This window comes from Balaenoptera physalus (assembly GCF_965194825.1).
Source record: "Balaenoptera physalus genome assembly, chromosome: 13".
Classification (NCBI taxonomy): domain Eukaryota; kingdom Metazoa; phylum Chordata; class Mammalia; order Artiodactyla; family Balaenopteridae; genus Balaenoptera; species Balaenoptera physalus.
The window spans coordinates 82,991,089-83,005,927 of NC_138892.1; the positions used below are offsets into that span (position 1 = coordinate 82,991,089).

The 14,839-nt window shown below is 37.9% G+C and overlaps 1 pseudogene across 1 annotated transcript; it reads right to left on the reverse strand.

Moving 5' to 3' along the window:
- Window positions 1–221: 221 nt before the first annotated feature.
- LOC309640705 (solute carrier family 23 member 2 pseudogene) lies at window positions 222–8,630 on the reverse strand (annotated as a pseudogene). The gene has a single exon. The product of its transcript is annotated as a solute carrier family 23 member 2 pseudogene (transcript).
- Window positions 8,631–14,839: the final 6,209 nt, after the last annotated feature.

Consider the following 14,839-nt stretch of genomic DNA (forward strand, 5'->3'; position numbering starts at 1 on the left):
AATCAGAATCACCCAAGGAAGCAGGTTAAAAATATAGATTCTAGGCTTCACTGCCAGAAATTCTGACTCAGCGTATCTGGGATTGAGCCTGGGAATCTGTGTATTTAACAAAGCATTCAAGTGTTTCAGGGATTTCTGGAGGGATCACTTTTTTGGGATCCATAGGTGTAACAACATCCTCTGAGGTGTGACTCCTACTTAATATTCTTAATGCTTATACTTAATGCATATACTTAATGCTTTATTCATAGAATAATAGTTTCATGGGTTTAGAAGAGATCATCTAGTTTGCCAGTTTGGTTTTCAAAACTCAAATGACAAAATGGTTGGGTGAAGTATTTAATTTAAAAAATATCTCAAACCTAGGAATGACAGGAAATAGTATGAAATAGGATGAAGAGGACAGCTGAGCAGCCTATGTTGTTTCTGGGGATGGTGTCTGAAGAGGGAGTTGTTATGGCTGACAAAATGTGCCTTCCAGCAGCTGGAAAATACTGATTCAGTCTAACAGTTGGCCTTTTACTTCTCAGAGAAAACGACATAATCCTACATACTAATATTTACATTAAATTTTCAGCTGCTGAGAAACCAATGGAAGTTAAGGGAACAATCCTTTTCTTCAAAAATTGGAACATAATGACAAAAATACTTTTTATAATGACAAAAATGCCAGGCTCTAGTGAACACTCTGTAAAGCTTTTAATTTACAGTTTTATTTCCGGCTGTGTGATGCTCTAACAAAAACTCTCAGCAGTATAATCATCTATTGACCATGCTGTTCAAAGAGATCATACACTCACTGTAAGCTCATGTCAGCCCTGATTTAGCCACACGGAAGGTCAAGTTCACCTGGGCTGCACTGCTGAAGAGCCTGGGGCTCAGGCAGGTGCTTCCGCAGAAGCAATATTTGACACAATATATTCCCTGTCCATTCTCCACATTAATAAAGAGGTGGGAATGAGAGGCCACCTGCGGCAGCACAGAATTGGATTTGGAGCCAGACAACCCAGTGTCACGTGGGACTCTGCTGTGCACTTGTAGTGACCTTGAGAGAATCACAACAACCTCTTTGGGCTGTCTCTTCTACCATAAGATTGAAAGGGTTTTGTTGGTATCACATGATTCTTATACGAAGGTGCTTCATAAACCAGACAGCATTGTCCCCACTTATGGCATTGTTGATGTGCTCGTGAATGTGTTCATTAATAGATAAGAAAGATTCTTGTCTGGAAGTCTTGGAAACAGACTGATGCCTGGTGCAGACTATGCAACCTGTATATGTTTCTTGAGTGAAACTGAATGATTGGTTTAAAATAAACCAATATATAAAACAAAGCTTTATAGAGCAGAACTAGACTGTAGGTAAGAAATGAACCAAGTATATGTTTTGCAGAAGGGCTCATTTGTTTTTTGCAGGTATGTGGTTTAGAATTCATTGTTAGCAGTGTTAGATGTAGAGATTTACTTTTTTAAAATCCCTATGACTCTGTCTCTTTTAATAAGATAACTGTATTAATGTCATGTTAGAAAACTCAGAGAGTCTTAATGGCATTTCAGGTCCACTTTAGATTTATCCACGGTAAGAAAAATTCCCGTTTAAACTATGTTATTGTTCAATGCAAAATAAAAAAGAATCTGGTATAACTTACTTTATGTGTTGATATTTCTGTAGCCTGTAAAAGGAACTGCATTCTCATTCATTCCTCACTGGTTGATGTCACTAGGCACTAAGGGGTTGTACGAAAGAAGCAGATTTTCAATGTGTGCCCTCTGCCAGATGCCTGAACAACTGGAAGGATAGCAGGTGCTTTTATAGAAATGTCGAGATTTATAAGGGAGTCTCAGCAAGAACAAAATGTATAAACAAAGTATTTCTAGATTTGTAGGTTTTCTTTAATACAAGTTAATTTATCAAAACCCATCTAGTCCATGTTTATTTATTTAAAAAGCTGGGCACTGGGGAGATAACTATACAAAGACATAGTTCCAGACCCTGGAGCTTCTGTTTTAGTGGGAAGACAGGCACATTAACAGGCAGTTATGGGGCAGTTTGTAAGCCCTGAGCCTGTGGGAGCTCACAGTGGGGAAACCAGTCTGGCTAAGGAAGGGACTGTGACAGGGAAGTTGGTCAGAGGAAGGGACATCTTTGTTGGAACTTGAAAGATCGAGAGGAGGTGGAGCTTAGCGACCTGTGAGACTTGATTCCAGATGAATTGAGCTAATCAGGTGCTTTTCTCAGGAATCTGAAACCTGGGAATGAGCTGTGAAGACCGAAGTGACAGGTATGTGAAGACAAGAGAGGCGAGGTCGGTGGAAGCCCAGAGGACCATGCTTCAGCTTCAGTTATGAAGTGTGAAGCCCATGAGCAGAGGGAAGAAGTGAAGCATGGTGGCACGAAGGAGAGAGGGTGCTGCCTCGCCTCTGGGAGGCTGCCCAGTCTGATTTCCAAGACTCCTGGAGTTACTATTATTTCCTGTCCTTGGCTCCTACAAGATTCCTCAATTCTCAAAGCGACCTTATCTGTACTTGAACTAGCTTGAATGGGTCTTTGTGCTTCACGAGCCAGAAGATCTTGAACTCAGTAGGAGGCCAGCCAGAACGTCTACCATGTTTCTTTCTGAACAGTCTTGCTTTCTCTACTCCTAGGTGCAGAAGCATTGTGCTCCTATTGGGTCAAAACCCTGGAAAAACCCCCTGGGAGAGCTACGCCTCTTGTCTGGACCTGTTACTCTCCTCCCATGGGTTCAAGAGACTCTTCTGTGTCCTGTTAGGGGGACAGGTCACTGAGGAGCACCATCCTCTATCTTATCAATTGACTGGGAATTGCCTGTCCTGTGACCCTGAGGTCTGGCCCTGTTCCCAGTCAGTTCAACCTTGGCTTTATATCATTTTCCTCAAATGAGCCTCCTTTGTTGCACACTCATCATTTGCTCCCAGATCTTTTCAAGCACCATGGTCTGTGCCCTTTTTCTTGATGCCTGCTTAGTGGTTACTGGAATTTGCCATGACTCTACATCACCTTGATCTATGATTGTCACCCCTTCTCAAGGTGACGTTGTTGCTGCGATATTGCCATATGACTCTTACAAAGTCACTAGGAGGTAATCTGAGCACCCCTATTTCTCCAGTTTAACATTTGGATGTCAGTTGATTAAGGTTATTAGAATAAAAATTCCCAAATATATAAAGTGTTACTTTCATTTTTATTTTTTCTTCCAAAATAAGAAGGGAGCAAAAAGGGTAACTGTCATTGGTCACTGCATGATGTGAGATAATGTCAGTGAATGGGAAATGGATAGATGGGTGGAGGTGAGGCCATCCAGCATAAAGACACAGAGTGAAGCTAATGGGACACTCCCAGTGACAAGAGGATGGAAATAAAATCTCATGGTTCACAAGAAAGGGGAACCCCCTACCCAACTGAAGCTGCGATTTGATTATCCACATTTGACAGGTTTTAGAGCCGGGAGGTGATGAAGTTTTAGTCAGTAGCAGAACCCATGTCTTCTGGCTCTTGAAGTGACTCAGACTCCTGAGATAATCAGGAAAACAACTTCTCTAACTCAACACACACCAGCTACTGGACTAGACATACAAGAGTTAGGGCACTGGGGCAGATCTAGCCTCATCCACTGTGCTGTCTGAAGCAAATATTCACACTACAACGAACACCCTTCAGCAGCAAGCTTCTTGCCATATTCCCATAATTTCTGTAATTCCAAACTCAGGTTGCCAATAAGAGAACATTTTCTCCCCCATCGTGCTCTATTCTATAAACTTGAATCCCCTTCCCACAGGCTCTGTTCTGACAATACGCTACCAATTTCCAGTCACCTAAGCCAGAAACGGCCATCTCTGACAACTCCCTTTCCTTTTCTGTGTGTTAATGACAGAATCCTGGTTTGTTTTGTTTTGATTTGTTTTGTTTTGTTTCTTCAAAGCAGTTTTTATCCTCTTCCTTTTTCTGTGTTATCACTCTCTTACCCCCATCAAGACCTTCATTATTTTGTGCTCTATCAATAAATTTCACACCAGATCGATTTTTCTATCTCATTGATTTTGCCAGAGCTCTCCTCTGCTTTTCAAAATCTTCTCCACAGAAAGGTGCAAAAATGAGCTTTATTGTGCCATCAGGATTTTAAGGCTCTGTATAGCTTGCTACAAACGGCAACCTTTCCTACATAATTTCATAATTATTGCTACTGTGTGGTCCACAGTCGAAACTGTATTTTTACTATTCTCAGAAAAATGCCACTTTTGTGCATAATATGAAGGCTTTTTTATTCAGTGGTTCCTGCTGGACCTGACTCTGTACCACCATTCCAACTAAATTCTGCCTAGAAAATTGACAGATCTTCTCATGTTCTTCGCTTCTTCATTGATCTCTCGTTTCTTGAACTTTGCTGACACTTGAGGCTGGTGACACCAAACCATTCAATCATGCCGTGTGAGTATGTATGTGTACAGGATTATTACCACTGGAGTGTAAGCATAAGCATATGGGGGGCAGGTTCTGCACATCTATTGAATTTAAGTGGGAGTTGTGGTTCTATTGAGGAGAAAGTGCTGCCTAACTTTCTTTGATTGGTCCTGGAGAAGATAATTGACAAGGAAATGAGAAGGTAGAGATGTTTATGAGTAGAGGGCAGGTGATACCTGCATAGAGCTATTGTAGCTGGTGCTAGGTAAGACTTGGAGGCCCTTTGAAGCATCAGTGCTGTCTCAGGAGGGTTGAGGGCAAAAATACAAGGATAGCCTTGGCAGACAGGTCAGATCTCCCACACCTGATAAGTAGAACAGAAGGGGTTGGGGCGGGGGCATAGGCCACATGCTTGTCTTAAAGGTGTTCTATATCGAGACTTCTGTCTTTCCCCAAGAAGGCAAGTTTTATGAAACAGACCAACCTACTGTGTCTTTATAGAAACAAGGAGTTTTTAAGTGAAAGAATCAGAGGGATCTTTTGGCTTTGAGCAGTAACATTCTGATATAGGACAAATCATGCTGTTTTTGTTTTTTGATTTTTATACATACTTATCACAAGCATATTCCCATGCTGAGGAAGTATTTGGGGGTCCTGTTATTTCTTCCCTGAAAAGGGTTTCTCAAAGGAAAAAGAACAGAGCTCTGATTATATTTTTGAAGTTAATGCATTCTAGAAATTTAAAAATTTTTCTTGATTAAAATGACAATTTGAATTTAAAGGGCCACACAATTTAATTAAGTGCCAGTTGATGGATGCCTGTTGCCCCATTGTGTCATTTTCCGTTTCCCATTCATGTGTTCTTGTTATGAATTTCTTTATTCCTTTCTGATTAACCAATGAAAATGCATGACAAAACTGTTTAAGCTTGATTCAAGGCTTATTTTTGCTGTATATTCTATTTTGTTGGAAGATATTTTAATGGCTTTCCTCCCATTAGCAGAATTTATGGTAGAAAATTGCTTTTGCTTTGAAAAAGAGACCTGGCAGGGCAGACCTTTCAAGCTGATCACTTAGTTTCCGAAATTTTAGCAGAAATAAACAAGATGATTAGTTTGAAATGTAATTCATAGTCAATGAGTTAAAAAAATACTCGAGTTGCTGATTACAGCTAGCTCAAATAGACCTTCTAAAATGTAATTCACTTTTGGAGTGATTCCAAATGGATTCTTTCCACTTAAATTTGCAAAATTTCCCAATGTTGTGTCAATATTTCAAACAGTATTGAAAAAACTTTATAAGCAGCATTGATCTGACTTCAAATGCATTGAATTTGTAGGTGGTGTCTTGAATTTTCTGAGCACAGTATTCACAGATTGAAAAGAGACACGAGTTTGGATAGATAGTCCTGATTCTTGCTAGTGCATTTGCAGCTCTATTGCCCTTTTCCTGTAATGCTTTTCTTTTTTTTTCCCTTTTGAAAATTTTTATTATGCATAATTTCAAACATACACAAAAGAAAAGAGAACAGCATAGTAAATGTCCAAGTAGCTAATACTCAGCTTCAAGAATCATCAACTCACGGCCAATCTTGTTTCATCTGAACTCCAACCTATTTTCTCCTTTTCCCTACAGTCAGTTATTCTGAAGCAAATTCCAGACGCTCAAGTCATTTCATGTGTAAATATTTTAGCATGATCTCTAAATTATGATTCCTTTAATATCATTACCACATCTTTAAAAATTGAGAGTAATTTCCTTCAGGAAATATCCAACTCAAATTCTCCATTTTGTCTCATATGGTTTTTATAGTATATTTATTCAAATCAGGATCTAAACAAGGTCTACATATTATATTTGGTCAATATGTCACTTAAATCCCTTTTAATTATAGGTTTTCCCTTCTTTTTTTTCCTTGCAATACATTTTTTTGGAGAAACGTCATTTATTCCTGTAGATTTTCTCACAATATGGACTGTTTTCCCATATCTTTATTTAACATCTTGCTCTGTCTCTTGCATTTCTTTAATAATCTGATCATTGCATGATCTGCCCCTGCCTGACTCTTCAATCTCATCTCACACACAGCTGTCTGCACTCCACCCAGAACAGAATTTGCTCACCTGTACTTAGAAGGTCTTTTGGCTGCTCAGCTGAAATGTCTCTTTCTTAGGAAAGCCTTATCTGACCAGGGCAGGAACCCATCATATGCTCTTATAGCACTTTTTTTCACTTAAGTTGGCCATTGATCATTTTGTATCAAAAAATGATGAATCTAATGATCACCTTAAATGAGTCAATTTAATGAATCCTATCCACCTTTATCTTATTAAACGTTATTTAATGCAAAGGAGGTAATCCTGAGTTGTGTTTCAGTTATTCTTTATCTTACTCCTACCTCCTGGCTTTCCACTTGTGGCTACTTTTTCTCCCACTATCCTGTGATACTACTGACAGGTGGTCAGTATTTTTCTAGCAGAGACCATAATGGACATGTGGAATTTAGTCACCTTTCTTCAGGTGGTCTTAATGGCCTTGCAAGCCTATGTTGTTTGGCAGTCTTCATGGAGATTTTCTCAATATGCAATTAACTCTGAGTTTAAAAGGAGATGATTAAACTCATGTATTAGTCTGCTTGGGCTGCCATGACAGAATACCACAGACTGGGGGGCTTAAACAACAGAAGTTTATTTTTTTACAGTTCTGGAATCTGGAAGTCCAAGATCAAGATGCTGGGAGAGTTGGTTTCTGTTGAGACCTCTCTTCTTGGCTTGCAGACAGCTGCCTTCTCACTCTGTCCTCACATGGCTTTTCCTGTGGGCTTTTCCTTACATGGCTTTTCATGCAGAGAGGTCTCTGGTGTTGCTTTCTTTTTTTTATAAGGAGATTAGCTCTGTTGGATTAGGGCCTCACCCTCATGACCTGATTCAACCCTTATTACTTCCTTAAAGACCCATCCCAAATAAATTCACACTGGGTGTTAGGACTTCAACACATGAGGGGACACAATTCAGTCCATAACAACTCAGTAACACTTTCCCCAGGGGTCTGGGTCTAAATTGAACCTACTCTGCTAGCTACAAAACATTTTGTTTCCTTTTAATCTTTAAGTGAAGAGTGACTTTTTTTTTTCATTTTTAAATTCAGTTTAATAATACACTTCCATAACTATTTCTTTCAGTAATTAAATTGTCCCAAACTTGTCCAAAGCAGCCTGTTCAAGGGGGTTCCCATTCTTTTTGACATAGCTCTTCCCACCACCTCTTTCTTATTCTTTAAGAGGTTCCTTTCTGGCACAAGATGTTCCAGGCTCAACTTCTAGTTTTCTCAGCCCCAGCACTGGAATCAACCATTTCTCCAAGGAATCCTGATTCATTTTAGTGGAGAATGGTATTTAGAAACCAAGATCTGAGCACTGGGTGGGCTCACCATTACTGGGATGGCATTTAGTCAGTGAACAGAGATACAACTCTTTTTTGAATCATGGAGTCATAATGATAGCACCAGTTCAATCCAATACCACTAAATTACCTTCTTTCTTTCCATATTCTTATCCCCCCTTCTCCTACACTAAGAATCCTGATTTTCAACATCAACATACTCATTCATCTGTTCAATCTATAACATCATACAGTACAGTTCCAGAATTACACCAATGTCACTACTAACAAGACTACTAAGTTTAAGATTTCTCTGTATTTTTTTTTTTTGTCCTTAGAATATGTCCCATTCAGAGTGTGCAAAGGGCACCTCGATCGTGCTGCTGAATCACATCAGGTGATTCACATCAGGTGCAACCCAAGAAATATGCACAGGTGCCAGGGAAGAATGTCTTCTATGGTGTAAATCATGTCCAATTTCTAGGAGTCTAGACTGCCAGGGCTATCCAAGGTCTCTTGGCGAGACAGCTCCTTTCTGTGATGCCATTTTCTGTCACGTATATTGCCATGAGCTCGGTGTCTTCATCGTCATGTTCACCATTGGATGTGGCACCTCCACAGAACACCACCAGAAGAGTAAAGAAAGCGGGGTGCTTCTTTTCATCTTCATCTTGCCTTCAGCTGAACTTCCAGCCTCCATGGATTTGGATGTAGTGTTTTTACCGATACTCATCATTAACAGAAAATGAGAAGCTTGGCCTTTGGACTGAAGTGGCTGCTAGTTAAGGCTTGTTCAAGGGAGGAGCACAGGATCAGAGTCGGCTCTTCCAGTGCCTTATGAGCCCCATAAGTGCCATCTCTTAGCACCTGGATGCAGCTTTGGGGTGCCCGCTGCCCCCTCCAGGTAACTCATATTTTAAAAGACTCTATCAGGGTTAAAAGGCCAGCTTAACTACAACATTCTTTCATCTGTTTCTACCACCCTAGGAAAATTGGATCAAAAGTTTAAAATGAATGAATTTTATTTTTCTGTGATTATCAAATTTTTAAACAATCGATTTAATATAATGGTTAAATTAGATAGTTTTAAGTACTAAAAAATATAGTTAAACACATACAAATAGAGTAAAAGTCAGGATAAATTTAGAACTAAGATTTGAGTACAAAACATAATATGTATTTCTGAGACTTTTTGTAAAGTACTTAAAAAACCATAATTACTTAAATGGAACTCTGACATAAATACCTCTGTAAATCAATTTATAAATGGGCCTTTTAAAGATGATGTAAAAAAGTCATCCTCTAACAAACTCTCACATACCAGTTAGTTATATGACCCAAAGTTCAACTTTTACCTACTCAGTAGTGCAGACCCTGGCCACATTATTCATGCTTCTTCTCATCAACTCCCCATCTTCCTTTCATTGCCTTATGTCTTCCACAACAGATCATCTGAAATACTGGATATCAGATGTGTCAAGATTTAATTTGCTTATTTTGTTTGTCTTCCTACTTCAACTAGAATGTAAGCTCCATGAGGTCAGAGTTTGTGTCTGTTTGTTCACTGCTGAATTTTCAGCCTCCAGAGCAATGCTTAGCACATGATGGGCACTTAATATACATTGGATAAATAAATTAATAAATTCATAGTAAGTCAAATTATTCTGTTCAATTGGATATTGACAGACAGCCAGATCTTTTTTTTTATGTAAACTAAATAGAACTTATAAAGCAATGCATCAAAATCAACTGGAGAGCTTGTTACAGCACAGATTGTTGAACTCTACCCCCAAATTTTGGATTTTGTAGATCTGGCATGAGGACTGAGGATTTACATTTCCAATGAGTTCCTAGATCATGCTGATGCTGGAGGTAGAGGAAACACTTCAAAAAATACAGTTTTACAGAAACCAAAACTCAATAGCACCATGAAATATTGGGGATGGATATGAATTGCTAGCATCTGGCCTTAGCTCATGGCTTAGTACATCTGCTATATTGTAATTAACCTGCAGGAGCAAATGTGGTGGAGCATAGGATTGGTATGGCAGTAAGTAGTTTCCTTGACTCTCTCCCAACAAATTAAGGAGAGTGCTGAGTCCCCATAGCTGTCATTTTGTTCAGGTGTGTTAAATATGGACCTTCATGATGGCAGTAGACTCACATAAAGCAAGCCCTGGCCCTCCCCAGAGTGTCTTTGTTAACATGATGAATGAATGGAAATTTTCCCTTTGGAAGGCTGTTATGGCTTCTCTTCTGGTGAAATCTTCTTAGAAGATTCTCTAAAGCAGCATGAAAAAAAATAGCATTCCAGTTACTGAGATAGTAAGATATAGCCCTTCTACAGTGGCTTTCATCCCGACAATTCTTTGCAAACATTAACTAATGCCTCAGGCAATCCTTGGAGGCAAGTTATACTCTCTACATTTTGTTCCTTTAGAGACTGGAGACAGAGGTTTGGCTTCTAGCTCATGTTTTTGTGGCCTGAACTCTCTCTTTTTTTGGTCTGTTTATTCACTGGAAGAGAGATGAGAATCAGACCTTAAAAGTAAGAGTCTCTGCAGCTTAGTAACCTCTTGAGGCAGGTTATTTCTTGCCTCAATTGTTATTTCCAACAATCCAATTTTTCATGTGCAATGATTAGTTACTAAGGCAATGATCTTAAGGACTATGACATTGTTTATTATCCAGTAGGGGTGAACTTATAGGAAAATAGAAGTCTTGGTTTTATAGATATTCTTCTGTGTTAAAAAAGAACAATGAAAGAAATACATACAAAATTGTCAGCAAAATAAGCACAACTCTGTTGACCTAGAAGCGTTTTCAGTAACATGCTCACTTGTATTCAGTAAGTATTCGTTGAAATTTATCTTATAATTTCTAAATATGTTCTTAAATTTTGATAGTGTGGAAGTCCATTACCAGAAAGAGTATCTTTTATTGGATGAGAAAGCACATACACAGAGTCCAGAGTATCAGACAGAATATTTCTTTGATTCTCAATTATACTAAATCCACCTTTACCAGTAAAGGGAGGGCAGCCCCTTTTTCTAGTCTTTCTTCTTTTTCCTTCCTTTGTGTAATATTTGTTGAGTGCCTAATATAGGCTAGGAACTTGACCAGTTGCTGGGATTAAAGCAGTGAACAAAACAAAGGTTCTGGCCTCATGAATTTAGATTATAGTAGAGGGGAATATTTAAACGAATAGTTAAACAAAACTGTATGTGTGTATCAGAATGAAGAGTTGATAAATGCTGTGTAGACATCAAGAAGGAGCTCTCAAGTAAGATGACACTTGGGACAGGAAGGAAGTGTGGGAGTGAGCCACTTGTATATTTGAGGGAAAAGCATTCCAGCAGAGGGAAATTAGGTGCCAGTGCCTTGAGGGAGAAGCCTGGCTGACATATTCAGGAGCAGCAGGGAAGAGATGGGCTGCAGTAGAGTGAGTCAGGGTGGAGAGGCACTAGATGAAGTGAGAGAGGTGCAGGACTATACAGAGATACAGATCAAGCCTCCTCTTCATTTTAAACTTCCCACAAACTAGTTGGAGGGTTAGCATAAGTAGGAGACCCAGTGAATAGATATGTGAATTTTACAAGGTATTGTCCAGAATTGGGTAGAAGAACTAAGATATGTTAGTTTTTCTCTAGAATAATTACAGATTGAAAATACAGATTGTTTTGAATTTGTGTTATTTTTTCATAGAATTAGAAATTTAAGACCTCAAGCTTAATTTCTTATTTATCAAAAAGCTCAGGTTGCATCTCTGAGGATTGTGCCCCTTAAAGGGAATCACAATGAGAATTTTTGTATAGAATTTGGCCCTTTCTGTGCCTTTCCATAATATCCTCCTACTATTCCCATTCTGCATGCACTAAGATTGAATTTGAAGTTATATTATCACATATAAGCAATGATTTAGGAATTTAGTTTTGGATTGTATCCTTTGTTAGCAATACATTTTTAAATGAACTAATTTGTCATTGACCATTATGATTAGAATAATCACCCCATTGGAATGTATGTACAGTAGAGATAAAGGGAATTAAAACTATGAAGGCTGATTATTCCATTTCCTTTTATGAATAGTTAATGTTATACCCCAGGAGGACCGTAGTCTGAAAGCACACTAGGGTTTTCTTTATGACTTGTACAGATTTAAGCTGGACTAAACATGTTGGTTTGCAATAAATAGTAACATAAATCAGGAAAATAGCCAATCTAATTTTGATTGGCAGAAGTAATGTCATTAAATCTATTTTTTATAGTTCTCTGTTTCCTATGTCTTCTAATGTGGTTTCTCTGCATAACACGAAGAAATATCATTGAATTTTATTTATGAGTAATTTATTTTGTATTGGTTTTTCATTACGTTCTCACAGGGTGTCTTGAGGTTTGAGGTTATTTTTATTATGCATTTTACATTCATGTGATGTACTTCTAACTGGAGAACTCTGAGTGGGATTGGGTGTGTAAGAGAAGATCTGACTTGCCTAAAACAATGATATGTTCTTTGGTATAATGATATGCTTTCAGCCTCTACCACTACAACCTTAATTCCAGTCACCATCACACAGTGGTAACATACAAAACAAAATATTAGATATTTTGCTAACAGGGGTGAATAAAAATGGAATAAGACCTAATAGCTGCCTTGAGGAGATTGGCTTTCCCTACTTACATTCCATTCACCCTACTATGGATATGATCTAAACATACCACTCCCCTGCCAAGAAATTATCATGGTCTCTTTGTTCTCTATTAAGTCTATATTCCTTAGCAGAGCATTCAAGGCCCTTCACAACCTGGGCCCTGCCACCTTTCCAGATGCAGTTCTTCTTGCTTCCCCTTATTTGTCCAACCTTCCAACAACATAAGGAACAAAGTTCCAGATTGTGGGCTCTTCCTTTCACAGACTTTTCACTTCAGGTCTATTTGTCTTTTCTCTTGCTCCATTGGTATAAATTCCCCGCCCCAGCCCCCCACACACAAATACATTTACACGTATGAACATACACACACACACACACACACACACACACACACACACACACCTTCCTCTATTTAGAAAAATCCTTCTCATTGTATAAGGCCTGATTCAAAGATCACTTCTAAGGGCAACATTCTTCCCTGACTTAAGCAGAATAAACTTCTTCCCTTTCTATACTATCATGATACTTAATGCAGTCCTATTTGGATTTTAGTCTTTATGCTTTTGTCCATCAAATATAAAGTCTGACACCAAGGGTTGGGTCACATTTATCTTTTTGCCCAACAGACCCCCCATGCTTTCCATATAACAATTTTCAGTTGAATGTTTATTGAAACAAAATAAAACTAAGTAAAAATAATGATTCTTCTTCTCTGTACTTTGAAGATATTGAATAGATTTTTTAAAAATTTAACTATGATGGTAATCAACACATTCTGACATATAGTTATTTGCACTATAGGTACATTTACAGACATTCAACTATACTAGATCAATTTTTAAAAATCAGAAGCAAAAATAGAGAAGGAGAAAAAGAGAGAGAGAAAAAAAAATAACAATTTCAATAGTGTGGGGACAATTTCTCACTATTGCCCTCATTAAGCACAGTCCCAGGGGAGAGCAGGAGATGAGAGATATGGATTTGTCCTCTGAGTCAGTTTCAGTTTCAGTTCCTGTGATGCCTCATGGTGTGAGCGTCTGCTGTGGTGAACAGGATTCTAATGTTTAAAGATGTGCATTTCTCATGCAACATGGCCTCTGAGAAGAGGCCAACTACTTTATTTGGTACAGTCATCTGTCCCAGATCTGGACAGCAACCCATGTCTTTGGGGCATTCTTAGGGATGGCATGTCCCTCTCCACCATCAAGACTTTCTAACAGGATTTAGGAGTCATTTTGACTTTATATAATTTTGCTTCATTTCCTGACTTTTGAACTCAACTCCTACACAAGATACTCAATTCTACAGTAATTTGTAAGCACCATGGTACAAAGAACAGGTCATATTTTGATAGGGTAAATAAATTTATGGTTTTTCTAACTTATAAAGGTAAAGGAAAAATCAGATGATTTCAAGTAGAGCCACAAAGATAGTTTTAACACTTATGAAAGATGAATATCTAAGAAAAATTTAATCATAATACTTATTCCTTCTGTTTTGGCAAAGAAGGTTAGATGGATGTCCCAATAAAGGTCTCTAAATGAATTATGATTTCTTACACAGAAAATGGTGACCAGCTGTTTTTCTTATCCATTGAGTATACAACAGCAGGAAATGCTTAAAATGTAGCATGAAGGATTTATCTCAGATACAGAAAGATTTCTGTTTGCTGGATACTTAGACAACTTCTTGAGAGGTTATAGAATCTCCTACTGAGGAAACTTCTTTATAACCTCATTCTGCCTGGAATAGTTTATGTCAACATTTTTCAAAGTATGTTCTAGCATTTTATGGACTGTTAAGGGAAGTTAATCAAAGTAAAGATTCTTTTATCAAATAAATTTCAGAAACACTAGCTTTAATAAAGTTAAACAAACTTCTTTACTGAAGGGCTTCATGGACCTTTACTCTGGTTTATGTTTTGTGAGTATCTAATGGAAGGTAAGAGTATCTATAGTAAAATGCATTTTTAAAATTTATTTGATAATATGACCTATTTTAGAGTCTTTTAAAAAGATTGGTATTCTGTGTTAATTTTTTGGAGATATATTGATCTATATATTTGAAGGTGGTAAATTAAGTGAACTTTTGTGCAATGTTTAAAAATATTTCTCATTTGCCACATTCCTACTCTTAAAAACAACAAATATCTCCACAAAGATATCTCACTTTTTAAAATTTGAATACAGTTGACATACAATACTATGTTAGTATCAGGTGTACTACATACTGATTTGACATTTGCATACTTTATGAGATAATCACCACCATATGTCTAATAACCATCGATCCTCATACAAAGTTATTACAATATTATCGACCATATTCCTTATGCTGTATATGACATCCCCATCATTATTAATTATATAACTGGAGGTTTGTATCTT